Raw genomic sequence first — 9,527 nt, 5'->3', positions numbered from 1 at the left:
TGCAAGAAGACAAAATAAAATGCTTACAGTACCTGGTATTCCTAGGCAGTCTCCCACTCAAGTACTAACCAAGCCCAACCCGGTTTAGCTTCTGAGATCAGACGGGATCAGGCGTTGTCAGAGTGGTTTGGCCGTAAGCGACAATTAGCTGGAAATGTGCGGTTTTCTTACCTTGCGAAATGTGTGCCTTGCCTTGCCTTGCCTTGCGACCAGAAGGAAAATTCACAGAAGGAAAATTCAAACACATTTCTGCAAGAAGACAAAATAAAATGCTTACAGTACCTGGTATTCCTAGGCAGTCTCCCACTCAAGTACTAACCAGGCCCAACCCTGTTTAGCTTCTGAGATCAGACGGGATCAGGCGTTGTCAGAGTGGTTTGGCTGTAAGCGACAGTTAGTTGGAAATGTGCGGTTTTCTTACCTTGCGAAATGTGTGCCTTGCCTTGCCTTGCCTTGCCTTGCGACCAGAAGGAAAATTCACAGAAAGAAAATTCAAACACATTTCTGCAAGAAGACAAAATAAAATGCTTACAGTACCTGGTATTCCTAGGCAGTCTCCCACTCAAGTACTAACCAGGCCCAACCCTGTTTAGCTTCGGAGATCAGACAGGATCAGGCGTTGTCAGAGTGGTTTGGCCGTACGCGACAGTTAGTTGGAAATGTGCGGTTTTCTTACCTTGCGAAATGTGTGCCTTGCCTTGCCTTGCCTTGCCTTGCGACCAGAAGGAAAATTCACAGAAGGAAAATTCAAACACATTTCTGCAAGAAGACAAAATAAAATGCTTACAGTACCTGGTATTCCTAGGCAGTCTCCCACTCAAGTACTAACCAGGCCCAACCCTGTTTAGCTTCTGAGATCAGACAGGATCAGGCGTTGTCAGAGTGGTTTGGCCGTAAGCGACAGTTAGTTGGAAATGTGCGGTTTTCTTACCTTGCGAAATGTGTGCCTTGCCTTGCCTTGCCTTGCGACCAGAAGGAAAATTCACAGAAAGAAAATTCAAACACATTTCTGCAAGAAGACAAAATAAAATGCCTACAGTACCTGGTATTCCGAGGCAGTCTTCCACTCAAGTACTAACCAGGCACAACCCTGTTTAGCTTCTGAGATCAGACGGGATCAGGCGTTGTCAGAGTGGTTTGGCCGTAAGTGACAGTTAGTTGGAAATGTGCGGTTTTCTTACCTTGCGAAATGTGTACCTTGCCTTGCCTTGCCTTGCGACCAGAAGGAAAATTCACAGAAGGAAAACTCAAACACATTTCTGCAAGAAGACAAAATAAAATGCTTACAGTACCTGGTATTCCGAGGCAGTCTCCCACTCAAGTACTAACCAGGCCCAACCCTGTTTAGCTTCTGAGATCAGACAGGATCAGGCGTTGTCAGAGTGGTTTGGCCGTAAGCGACAGTTAGTTGGAAATGTGCGGTTTTCTTACCTTGCGAAATGTTTGCCTTGCCTTGCCTTGCCTTGCGACCAGAAGGAAAATTCACAGAAGGAAAATTCAAACACATTTCTGCAAGAATACAAAATAAAATGCTTACAGTACCTGGTATTCCTAGGCAGTCTCCCACTCAAGTACTAACCAGGCCCAACCCGGTTTAGCTTCTGAGATCAGACGGGATCAGGCGTTGTCAGAGTGGTTTGGCCGTAAGCGACAATTAGCTGGAAATGTGCGGTTTTCTTACCTTGCGAAATGTGTGCCTTGCCTTGCCTTGCCTTGCCTTGCGACCAGAAGGAAAATTCACAGAAGGAAAATTCAAACACATTTCTGCAAGAAGACAAAATAAAATGCTTACAGTACCTGGTATTCCTAGGCAGTCTCCCACTCAAGTACTAACCAGGCCCAACCCGGTTTAGCTTCTGAGATCAGACGGGATCAGGCGTTGTCAGAGTGGTTTGGCCGTAAGCGACAATTAGCTGGAAATGTGCGGTTTTCTTACCTTGCGAAATGTGTGCCTTGCCTTGCCTTGCCTTGCGACCAGAAGGAAAATTCACAGAAGGAAAATTCAAACACATTTCTGCAAGAAGACAAAATAAAATGCTTACAGTACCTGGTATTCCTAGGCAGTCTCCCACTCAAGTACTAACCAGGCCCAACCCTGTTTAGCTTCTGAGATCAGACGGGATCAGGCGTTGTCAGAGTGGTTTGGCCGTAAGCGACAGTTAGTTGGAAATGTGCGGTTTTCTTACCTTGCGAAATGTGTACCTTGCCTTGCCTTGCCTTGCGACCAGAAGGAAAATTCACAGAAGGAAAACTCAAACACATTTCTGCAAGAAGACAAAATAAAATGCTTACAGTACCTGGTATTCCGAGGCAGTCTCCCACTCAAGTACTAACCAGGCCCAACCCTGTTTAGCTTCTGAGATCAGACGGGATCAGGCGTTGTCAGAGTGGTTTGGCCGTAAGCGACAGTTAGTTGGAAATGTGCGGTTTTCTTACCTTGCGAAATGTTTGCCTTGCCTTGCCTTGCCTTGCGACCAGAAGGAAAATTCACAGAAGGAAAATTCAAACACATTTCTGCAAGAAGACAAAATAAAATGCTTACAGTACCTGGTATTCCTAGGCAGTCTCCCACTCAAGTACTAACCAGGCCCAACCCTGTTTAGCTTCTGAGATCAGACGGGATCAGGCGTTGTCAGAGTGGTTTGGCCGTAAGCGACAGTTAGTTGGAAATGTGCGGTTTTCTTACCTTGCGAAATGTGTACCTTGCCTTGCCTTGCCTTGCGACCAGAAGGAAAATTCACAGAAGGAAAATTCAAACACATTTCTGCAAGAAGACAAAATAAAATGCTTACAGTACCTGGTATTCCTAGGCAGTCTCCCACTCAAGTACTAACCAGGCCCAACCCGGTTTAGCTTCTGAGATCAGACGGGATCAGGCGTTGTCAGAGTGGTTTGGCCGTAAGCGACAATTAGCTGGAAATGTGCGGTTTTCTTACCTTGCGAAATGTGTGCCTTGCCTTGCCTTGCCTTGCGACCAGAAGGAAAATTCACAGAAGGAAAATTCAAACACATTTCTGCAAGAAGACAAAATAAAATGCTTACAGTACCTGGTATTCCTAGGCAGTCTCCCACTCAAGTACTAACCAGGCCCAACCCTGTTTAGCTTCTGAGATCAGACGGGATCAGGCGTTGTCAGAGTGGTTTGGCCGTAAGCGACAGTTAGTTGGAAATGTGCGGTTTTCTTACCTTGCGAAATGTGTACCTTGCCTTGCCTTGCCTTGCGACCAGAAGGAAAATTCACAGAAGGAAAACTCAAACACATTTCTGCAAGAAGACAAAATAAAATGCTTACAGTACCTGGTATTCCGAGGCAGTCTCCCACTCAAGTACTAACCAGGCCCAACCCTGTTTAGCTTCTGAGATCAGACAGGATCAGGCGTTGTCAGAGTGGTTTGGCCGTAAGCGACAGTTAGTTGGAAATGTGCGGTTTTCTTACCTTGCGAAATGTTTGCCTTGCCTTGCCTTGCCTTGCCTTGCCTTGCGACCAGAAGGAAAATTCACAGAAGGAAAATTCAAACACATTTCTGCAAGAATACAAAATAAAATGCTTACAGTACCTGGTATTCCTAGGCAGTCTCCCACTCAAGTACTAACCAGGCCCAACCCGGTTTAGCTTCTGAGATCAGACGGGATCAGGCGTTGTCAGAGTGGTTTGGCCGTAAGCGACAATTAGCTGGAAATGTGCGGTTTTCTTACCTTGCGAAATGTGTGCCTTGCCTTGCCGTGCCTTGCCTTGCGACCAGAAGGAAAATTCACAGAAGGAAAATTCAAACACATTTCTGCAAGAAGACAAAATAAAATGCTTACAGTACCTGGTATTCCTAGGCAGTCTCCCACTCAAGTACTAACCAGGCCCAACCCGGTTTAGCTTCTGAGATCAGACGGGATCAGGCGTTGTCAGAGTGGTTTGGCCGTAAGCGACAATTAGCTGGAAATGTGCGGTTTTCTTACCTTGCGAAATGTGTGCCTTGCCTTGCCTTGCCTTGCGACCAGAAGGAAAATTCACAGAAGGAAAATTCAAACACATTTCTGCAAGAAGACAAAATAAAATGCTTACAGTACCTGGCATTCCTAGGCAGTCTCCCACTCAAGTACTAACCAGGCCCAACCCTGTTTAGCTTCTGAGATCAGACGGGATCAGGCGTTGTCAGAGTGGTTTGGCCGTAAGCGACAGTTAGTTGGAAATGTGCGGTTTTCTTACCTTGCGAAATGTGTACCTTGCCTTGCCTTGCCTTGCGACCAGAAGGAAAATTCACAGAAGGAAAACTCAAACACATTTCTGCAAGAAGACAAAATAAAATGCTTACAGTACCTGGTATTCCGAGGCAGTCTCCCACTCAAGTACTAACCAGGCCCAACCCTGTTTAGCTTCTGAGATCAGACAGGATCAGGCGTTGTCAGAGTGGTTTGGCCGTAAGCGACAGTTAGTTGGAAATGTGCGGTTTTCTTACCTTGCGAAATGTTTGCCTTGCCTTGCCTTGCCTTGCGACCAGAAGGAAAATTCACAGAAGGAAAATTCAAACACATTTCTGCAAGAATACAAAATAAAATGCTTACAGTACCTGGTATTCCTAGGCAGTCTCCCACTCAAGTACTAACCAGGCCCAACCCGGTTTAGCTTCTGAGATCAGACGGGATCAGGCGTTGTCAGAGTGGTTTGGCCGTAAGCGACAATTAGCTGGAAATGTGCGGTTTTCTTACCTTGCGAAATGTGTGCCTTGCCTTGCCTTGCCTTGCCTTGCGACCAGAAGGAAAATTCACAGAAGGAAAATTCAAACACATTTCTGCAAGAAGACAAAATAAAATGCTTACAGTACCTGGTATTCCTAGGCAGTCTCCCACTCAAGTACTAACCAGGCCCAACCCTGTTTAGCTTCTGAGATCAGACGGGATCAGGCGTTGTCAGAGTGGTTTGGCCGTAAGCGACAGTTAGTTGGAAATGTGCGGTTTTCTTACCTTGCGAAATGTGTACCTTGCCTTGCCTTGCCTTGCGACCAGAAGGAAAATTCACAGAAGGAAAACTCAAACACATTTCTGCAAGAAGACAAAATAAAATGCTTACAGTACCTGGTATTCCGAGGCAGTCTCCCACTCAAGTACTAACCAGGCCCAACCCTGTTTAGCTTCTGAGATCAGACAGGATCAGGCGTTGTCAGAGTGGTTTGGCCGTAAGCGACAGTTAGTTGGAAATGTGCGGTTTTCTTACCTTGCGAAATGTTTGCCTTGCCTTGCCTTGCCTTGCGACCAGAAGGAAAATTCACAGAAGGAAAATTCAAACACATTTCTGCAAGAATACAAAATAAAATGCTTACAGTACCTGGTATTCCTAGGCAGTCTCCCACTCAAGTACTAACCAGGCCCAACCCGGTTTAGCTTCTGAGATCAGACGGGATCAGGCGTTGTCAGAGTGGTTTGGCCGTAAGCGACAATTAGCTGGAAATGTGCGGTTTTCTTACCTTGCGAAATGTGTGCCTTGCCTTGCCTTGCCTTGCCTTGCGACCAGAAGGAAAATTCACAGAAGGAAAATTCAAACACATTTCTGCAAGAAGACAAAATAAAATGCTTACAGTACCTGGTATTCCTAGGCAGTCTCCCACTCAAGTACTAACCAGGCCCAACCCGGTTTAGCTTCTGAGATCAGACGGGATCAGGCGTTGTCAGAGTGGTTTGGCCGTAAGCGACAATTAGCTGGAAATGTGCGGTTTTCTTACCTTGCGAAATGTGTGCCTTGCCTTGCCTTGCCTTGCCTTGCGACCAGAAGGAAAATTCACAGAAGGAAAATTCAAACACATTTCTGCAAGAAGACAAAATAAAATGCTTACAGTACCTGGTATTCCTAGGCAGTCTCCCACTCAAGTACTAACCAGGCCCAACCCGGTTTAGCTTCTGAGATCAGACGGGATCAGGCGTTGTCAGAGTGGTTTGGCCGTAAGCGACAATTAGCTGGAAATGTGCGGTTTTCTTACCTTGCGAAATGTGTGCCTTGCCTTGCCTTGCCTTGCGACCAGAAGGAAAATTCACAGAAGGAAAATTCAAACACATTTCTGCAAGAAGACAAAATAAAATGCTTACAGTACCTGGTATTCCTAGGCAGTCTCCCACTCAAGTACTAACCAGGCCCCACCCTGTTTAGCTTCTGAGATCAGACGGGATCAGGCGTTGTCAGAGTGGTTTGGCCGTAAGCGACAGTTAGTTGGAAATGTGCGGTTTTCTTACCTTGCGAAATGTGTACCTTGCCTTGCCTTGCCTTGCGACCAGAAGGAAAATTCACAGAAGGAAAACTCAAACACATTTCTGCAAGAAGACAAAATAAAATGCTTACAGTACCTGGTATTCCTAGGCAGTCTCCCACTCAAGTACTAACCAGGCCCAACCCTGTTTAGCTTCTGAGATCAGACAGGATCAGGCGTTGTCAGAGTGGTTTGGCCGTAAGCGACAGTTAGTTGGAAATGTGCGGTTTTCTTACCTTGCGAAATGTTTGCCTTGCCTTGCCTTGCCTTGCGACCAGAAGGAAAATTCACAGAAGGAAAATTCAAACACATTTCTGCAAGAATACAAAATAAAATGCTTACAGTACCTGGTATTCCTAGGCAGTCTCCCACTCAAGTACTAACCAGGCCCAACCCGGTTTAGCTTCTGAGATCAGACGGGATCAGGCGTTGTCAGAGTGGTTTGGCCGTAAGCGACAATTAGCTGGAAATGTGCGGTTTTCTTACCTTGCGAAATGTGTGCCTTGCCTTGCCTTGCCTTGCCTTGCGACCAGAAGGAAAATTCACAGAAGGAAAATTCAAACACATTTCTGCAAGAAGACAAAATAAAATGCTTACAGTACCTGGTATTCCTAGGCAGTCTCCCACTCAAGTACTAACCAGGCCCAACCCGGTTTAGCTTCTGAGATCAGACAGGATCAGGCGTTGTCAGAGTGGTTTGGCCGTAAGCGACAATTAGCTGGAAATGTGCGGTTTTCTTACCTTGCGAAATGTGTGCCTTGCCTTGCCTTGCCTTGCCTTGCGACCAGAAGGAAAATTCACAGAAGGAAAATTCAAACACATTTCTGCAAGAAGACAAAATAAAATGCTTACAGTACCTGGTATTCCTAGGCAGTCTCCCACTCAAGTACTAACCAGGCCCAACCCTGTTTAGCTTCTGAGATCAGACGGGATCAGGCGTTGTCAGAGTGGCTTGGCCGTAAGCGACAGTTAGTTGGAAATGTGCGGTTTTCTTACCTTGCGAAATGTGTACCTTGCCTTGCCTTGCCTTGCCTTGCCTTGCGACCAGAAGGAAAATTCACAGAAGGAAAACTCAAACACATTTCTGCAAGAAGACAAAATAAAATGCTTACAGTACCTGGTATTCCGAGGCAGTCTCCCACTCAAGTACTAACCAGGCCCAACCCTGTTTAGCTTCTGAGATCAGACAGGATCAGGCGTTGTCAGAGTGGTTTGGCCGTAAGCGACAGTTAGTTGGAAATGTGCGGTTTTCTTACCTTGCGAAATGTTTGCCTTGCCTTGCCTTGCCTTGCGACCAGAAGGAAAATTCACAGAAGGAAAATTCAAACACATTTCTGCAAGAAGACAAAATAAAATGCTTACAGTACCTGGTATTCCTAGGCAGTCTCCCACTCAAGTACTAACCAGGCCCAACCCTGTTTAGCTTCTGAGATCAGACGGGATCAGGCGTTGTCAGAGTGGTTTGGCCGTAAGCGACAGTTAGTTGGAAATGTGCGGTTTTCTTACCTTGCGAAATGTGTACCTTGCCTTGCCTTGCCTTGCGACCAGAAGGAAAATTCACAGAAGGAAAACTCAAACACATTTCTGCAAGAAGACAAAATAAAAAGCTTACAGTACCTGGTATTCCGAGGCAGTCTCCCACTCAAGTACTAACCAGGCCCAACCCTGTTTAGCTTCTGAGATCAGACAGGATCAGGCGCTGTCAGAGTGGTTTGGCCGTAAGCAACAGTTAGTTGGAAATGTGCGGTTTTCTTACCTTGCGAAATGTTTGCCTTGCCTTGCCTTGCCTTGCGACCAGAAGGAAAATTCACAGAAGGAAAATTCAAACACATTTCTGCAAGAATACAAAATAAAATGCTTACAGTACCTGGTATTCCTAGGCAGTCTCCCACTCAAGTACTAACCAGGCCCAACCCGGTTTAGCTTCTGAGATCAGACGGGATCAGGCGTTGTCAGAGTGGTTTGGCCGTAAGCGACAATTAGCTGGAAATGTGCGGTTTTCTTACCTTGCGAAATGTGTGCCTTGCCTTGCCTTGCCTTGCCTTGCGACCAGAAGGAAAATTCACAGAAGGAAAATTCAAACACATTTCTGCAAGAAGACAAAATAAAATGCTTACAGTACCTGGTATTCCTAGGCAGTCTCCCACTCAAGTACTAACCAGGCCCAACCCTGTTTAGCTTCTGAGATCAGACGGGATCAGGCGTTGTCAGAGTGGTTTGGCCGTAAGCGACAGTTAGTTGGAAATGTGCGGTTTTCTTACCTTGCGAAATGTGTACCTTGCCTTGCCTTGCCTTGCGACCAGAAGGAAAATTCACAGAAGGAAAACTCAAACACATTTCTGCAAGAAGACAAAATAAAATGCTTACAGTACCTGGTATTCCGAGGCAGTCTCCCACTCAAGTACTAACCAGGCCCAACCCTGTTTAGCTTCTGAGATCAGACAGGATCAGGCGTTGTCAGAGTGGTTTGGCCGTAAGCGACAGTTAGTTGGAAATGTGCGGTTTTCTTACCTTGCGAAATGTTTGCCTTGCCTTGCCTTGCCTTGCCTTGCCTTGCCTTGCGACCAGAAGGAAAATTCACAGAAGGAAAATTCAAACACATTTCTGCAAGAATACAAAATAAAATGCTTACAGTACCTGGTATTCCTAGGCAGTCTCCCACTCAAGTACTAACCAGGCCCAACCCGGTTTAGCTTCTGAGATCAGACGGGATCAGGCGTTGTCAGAGTGGTTTGGCCGTAAGCGACAATTAGCTGGAAATGTGCGGTTTTCTTACCTTGCGAAATGTGTGCCTTGCCTTGCCTTGCCTTGCCTTGCGACCAGAAGGAAAATTCACAGAAGGAAAATTCAAACACATTTCTGCAAGAAGACAAAATAAAATGCTTACAGTACCTGGCATTCCTAGGCAGTCTCCCGCTCAAGTACTAACCAGGCCCAACCCTGTTTAGCTTCTGAGATCAGACGGGATCAGGCGTTGTCAGAGTGGTTTGGCCGTAAGTGACAGTTAGTTGGAAATGTGCGGTTTTCTTACCTTGCGAAATGTGTACCTTGCCTTGCCTTGCCTTGCGACCAGAAGGAAAATTCACAGAAGGAAAACTCAAACACATTTCTGCAAGAAGACAAAATAAAATGCTTACAGTACCTGGTATTCCTAGGCAGTCTCCCAATCAAGTACTAACCAGGCCCAACCCGGTTTAGCTTCTGAGATCAGACAGGATCAGGCGTTGTCAGAGTGGTTTGGCCATAAGCAACAGTTAGTAGGAAATGTGCGGTTTTCTTACCTTGCGAAATGTGTGC

The 9,527-nt window shown here is 46.1% G+C and overlaps 12 non-coding genes and 26 pseudogenes across 12 annotated transcripts; all 38 read right to left on the bottom strand.

The window, feature by feature from the left end:
• Positions 1 to 20: 20 nt before the first annotated feature.
• Positions 21 to 139, bottom strand: LOC132864982 (5S ribosomal RNA; annotated as a pseudogene).
• Positions 140 to 270: 131 nt separating this feature from the next.
• Positions 271 to 389, bottom strand: LOC132865232 (5S ribosomal RNA). Its single transcript, XR_009650393.1, has one exon. It is a non-coding gene; the product is annotated as a 5S ribosomal RNA (ribosomal RNA).
• A 136-nt stretch (positions 390 to 525) lies between these two features.
• On the bottom strand, positions 526 to 644 carry LOC132865062 (5S ribosomal RNA; annotated as a pseudogene).
• Positions 645 to 780: 136 nt separating this feature from the next.
• LOC132865617 (5S ribosomal RNA) lies at positions 781 to 899 on the bottom strand (annotated as a pseudogene).
• A 131-nt stretch (positions 900 to 1,030) lies between these two features.
• On the bottom strand, positions 1,031 to 1,149 carry LOC132865093 (5S ribosomal RNA; annotated as a pseudogene).
• Positions 1,150 to 1,280: 131 nt separating this feature from the next.
• Positions 1,281 to 1,399, bottom strand: LOC132864912 (5S ribosomal RNA; annotated as a pseudogene).
• A 131-nt stretch (positions 1,400 to 1,530) lies between these two features.
• LOC132865605 (5S ribosomal RNA) lies at positions 1,531 to 1,649 on the bottom strand (annotated as a pseudogene).
• Positions 1,650 to 1,785: 136 nt separating this feature from the next.
• LOC132865604 (5S ribosomal RNA) lies at positions 1,786 to 1,904 on the bottom strand (annotated as a pseudogene).
• A 131-nt stretch (positions 1,905 to 2,035) lies between these two features.
• LOC132865203 (5S ribosomal RNA) lies at positions 2,036 to 2,154 on the bottom strand. Its single transcript, XR_009650366.1, has one exon. It is a non-coding gene; the product is annotated as a 5S ribosomal RNA (ribosomal RNA).
• Positions 2,155 to 2,285: 131 nt separating this feature from the next.
• Positions 2,286 to 2,404, bottom strand: LOC132865264 (5S ribosomal RNA). The gene has a single exon (XR_009650422.1). It is a non-coding gene; the product is annotated as a 5S ribosomal RNA (ribosomal RNA).
• A 131-nt stretch (positions 2,405 to 2,535) lies between these two features.
• LOC132865202 (5S ribosomal RNA) lies at positions 2,536 to 2,654 on the bottom strand. Its single transcript, XR_009650365.1, has one exon. It is a non-coding gene; the product is annotated as a 5S ribosomal RNA (ribosomal RNA).
• Positions 2,655 to 2,785: 131 nt separating this feature from the next.
• LOC132865603 (5S ribosomal RNA) lies at positions 2,786 to 2,904 on the bottom strand (annotated as a pseudogene).
• Positions 2,905 to 3,035: 131 nt separating this feature from the next.
• Positions 3,036 to 3,154, bottom strand: LOC132865200 (5S ribosomal RNA). The gene has a single exon (XR_009650364.1). It is a non-coding gene; the product is annotated as a 5S ribosomal RNA (ribosomal RNA).
• Positions 3,155 to 3,285: 131 nt separating this feature from the next.
• Positions 3,286 to 3,404, bottom strand: LOC132864911 (5S ribosomal RNA; annotated as a pseudogene).
• A 141-nt stretch (positions 3,405 to 3,545) lies between these two features.
• LOC132865602 (5S ribosomal RNA) lies at positions 3,546 to 3,664 on the bottom strand (annotated as a pseudogene).
• A 136-nt stretch (positions 3,665 to 3,800) lies between these two features.
• On the bottom strand, positions 3,801 to 3,919 carry LOC132865601 (5S ribosomal RNA; annotated as a pseudogene).
• A 131-nt stretch (positions 3,920 to 4,050) lies between these two features.
• On the bottom strand, positions 4,051 to 4,169 carry LOC132865290 (5S ribosomal RNA). Its single transcript, XR_009650445.1, has one exon. It is a non-coding gene; the product is annotated as a 5S ribosomal RNA (ribosomal RNA).
• A 131-nt stretch (positions 4,170 to 4,300) lies between these two features.
• Positions 4,301 to 4,419, bottom strand: LOC132864910 (5S ribosomal RNA; annotated as a pseudogene).
• A 131-nt stretch (positions 4,420 to 4,550) lies between these two features.
• LOC132865600 (5S ribosomal RNA) lies at positions 4,551 to 4,669 on the bottom strand (annotated as a pseudogene).
• A 136-nt stretch (positions 4,670 to 4,805) lies between these two features.
• On the bottom strand, positions 4,806 to 4,924 carry LOC132865199 (5S ribosomal RNA). The gene has a single exon (XR_009650363.1). It is a non-coding gene; the product is annotated as a 5S ribosomal RNA (ribosomal RNA).
• Positions 4,925 to 5,055: 131 nt separating this feature from the next.
• Positions 5,056 to 5,174, bottom strand: LOC132864909 (5S ribosomal RNA; annotated as a pseudogene).
• A 131-nt stretch (positions 5,175 to 5,305) lies between these two features.
• LOC132865599 (5S ribosomal RNA) lies at positions 5,306 to 5,424 on the bottom strand (annotated as a pseudogene).
• A 136-nt stretch (positions 5,425 to 5,560) lies between these two features.
• Positions 5,561 to 5,679, bottom strand: LOC132865596 (5S ribosomal RNA; annotated as a pseudogene).
• A 136-nt stretch (positions 5,680 to 5,815) lies between these two features.
• On the bottom strand, positions 5,816 to 5,934 carry LOC132865595 (5S ribosomal RNA; annotated as a pseudogene).
• Positions 5,935 to 6,065: 131 nt separating this feature from the next.
• Positions 6,066 to 6,184, bottom strand: LOC132865317 (5S ribosomal RNA). Its single transcript, XR_009650470.1, has one exon. It is a non-coding gene; the product is annotated as a 5S ribosomal RNA (ribosomal RNA).
• Positions 6,185 to 6,315: 131 nt separating this feature from the next.
• LOC132865616 (5S ribosomal RNA) lies at positions 6,316 to 6,434 on the bottom strand (annotated as a pseudogene).
• Positions 6,435 to 6,565: 131 nt separating this feature from the next.
• LOC132865594 (5S ribosomal RNA) lies at positions 6,566 to 6,684 on the bottom strand (annotated as a pseudogene).
• A 136-nt stretch (positions 6,685 to 6,820) lies between these two features.
• On the bottom strand, positions 6,821 to 6,939 carry LOC132865019 (5S ribosomal RNA; annotated as a pseudogene).
• Positions 6,940 to 7,075: 136 nt separating this feature from the next.
• LOC132865326 (5S ribosomal RNA) lies at positions 7,076 to 7,194 on the bottom strand. The gene has a single exon (XR_009650478.1). It is a non-coding gene; the product is annotated as a 5S ribosomal RNA (ribosomal RNA).
• Positions 7,195 to 7,335: 141 nt separating this feature from the next.
• On the bottom strand, positions 7,336 to 7,454 carry LOC132864908 (5S ribosomal RNA; annotated as a pseudogene).
• A 131-nt stretch (positions 7,455 to 7,585) lies between these two features.
• On the bottom strand, positions 7,586 to 7,704 carry LOC132865198 (5S ribosomal RNA). The gene has a single exon (XR_009650362.1). It is a non-coding gene; the product is annotated as a 5S ribosomal RNA (ribosomal RNA).
• A 131-nt stretch (positions 7,705 to 7,835) lies between these two features.
• LOC132865336 (5S ribosomal RNA) lies at positions 7,836 to 7,954 on the bottom strand. Its single transcript, XR_009650487.1, has one exon. It is a non-coding gene; the product is annotated as a 5S ribosomal RNA (ribosomal RNA).
• A 131-nt stretch (positions 7,955 to 8,085) lies between these two features.
• Positions 8,086 to 8,204, bottom strand: LOC132865593 (5S ribosomal RNA; annotated as a pseudogene).
• Positions 8,205 to 8,340: 136 nt separating this feature from the next.
• LOC132865197 (5S ribosomal RNA) lies at positions 8,341 to 8,459 on the bottom strand. The gene has a single exon (XR_009650361.1). It is a non-coding gene; the product is annotated as a 5S ribosomal RNA (ribosomal RNA).
• A 131-nt stretch (positions 8,460 to 8,590) lies between these two features.
• On the bottom strand, positions 8,591 to 8,709 carry LOC132864906 (5S ribosomal RNA; annotated as a pseudogene).
• A 146-nt stretch (positions 8,710 to 8,855) lies between these two features.
• On the bottom strand, positions 8,856 to 8,974 carry LOC132865592 (5S ribosomal RNA; annotated as a pseudogene).
• A 136-nt stretch (positions 8,975 to 9,110) lies between these two features.
• Positions 9,111 to 9,229, bottom strand: LOC132865003 (5S ribosomal RNA; annotated as a pseudogene).
• Positions 9,230 to 9,360: 131 nt separating this feature from the next.
• On the bottom strand, positions 9,361 to 9,479 carry LOC132865048 (5S ribosomal RNA; annotated as a pseudogene).
• Between the last annotated feature and the right edge of the window lie 48 nt (positions 9,480 to 9,527).

Source organism: Neoarius graeffei, chromosome 17, assembly GCF_027579695.1.
Source record: "Neoarius graeffei isolate fNeoGra1 chromosome 17, fNeoGra1.pri, whole genome shotgun sequence".
Lineage (NCBI taxonomy): Eukaryota > Metazoa > Chordata > Actinopteri > Siluriformes > Ariidae > Neoarius > Neoarius graeffei.
Note: the sequence above shows the minus strand (reverse complement) of the source record. Positions and strands in the feature narration are given on the sequence as shown.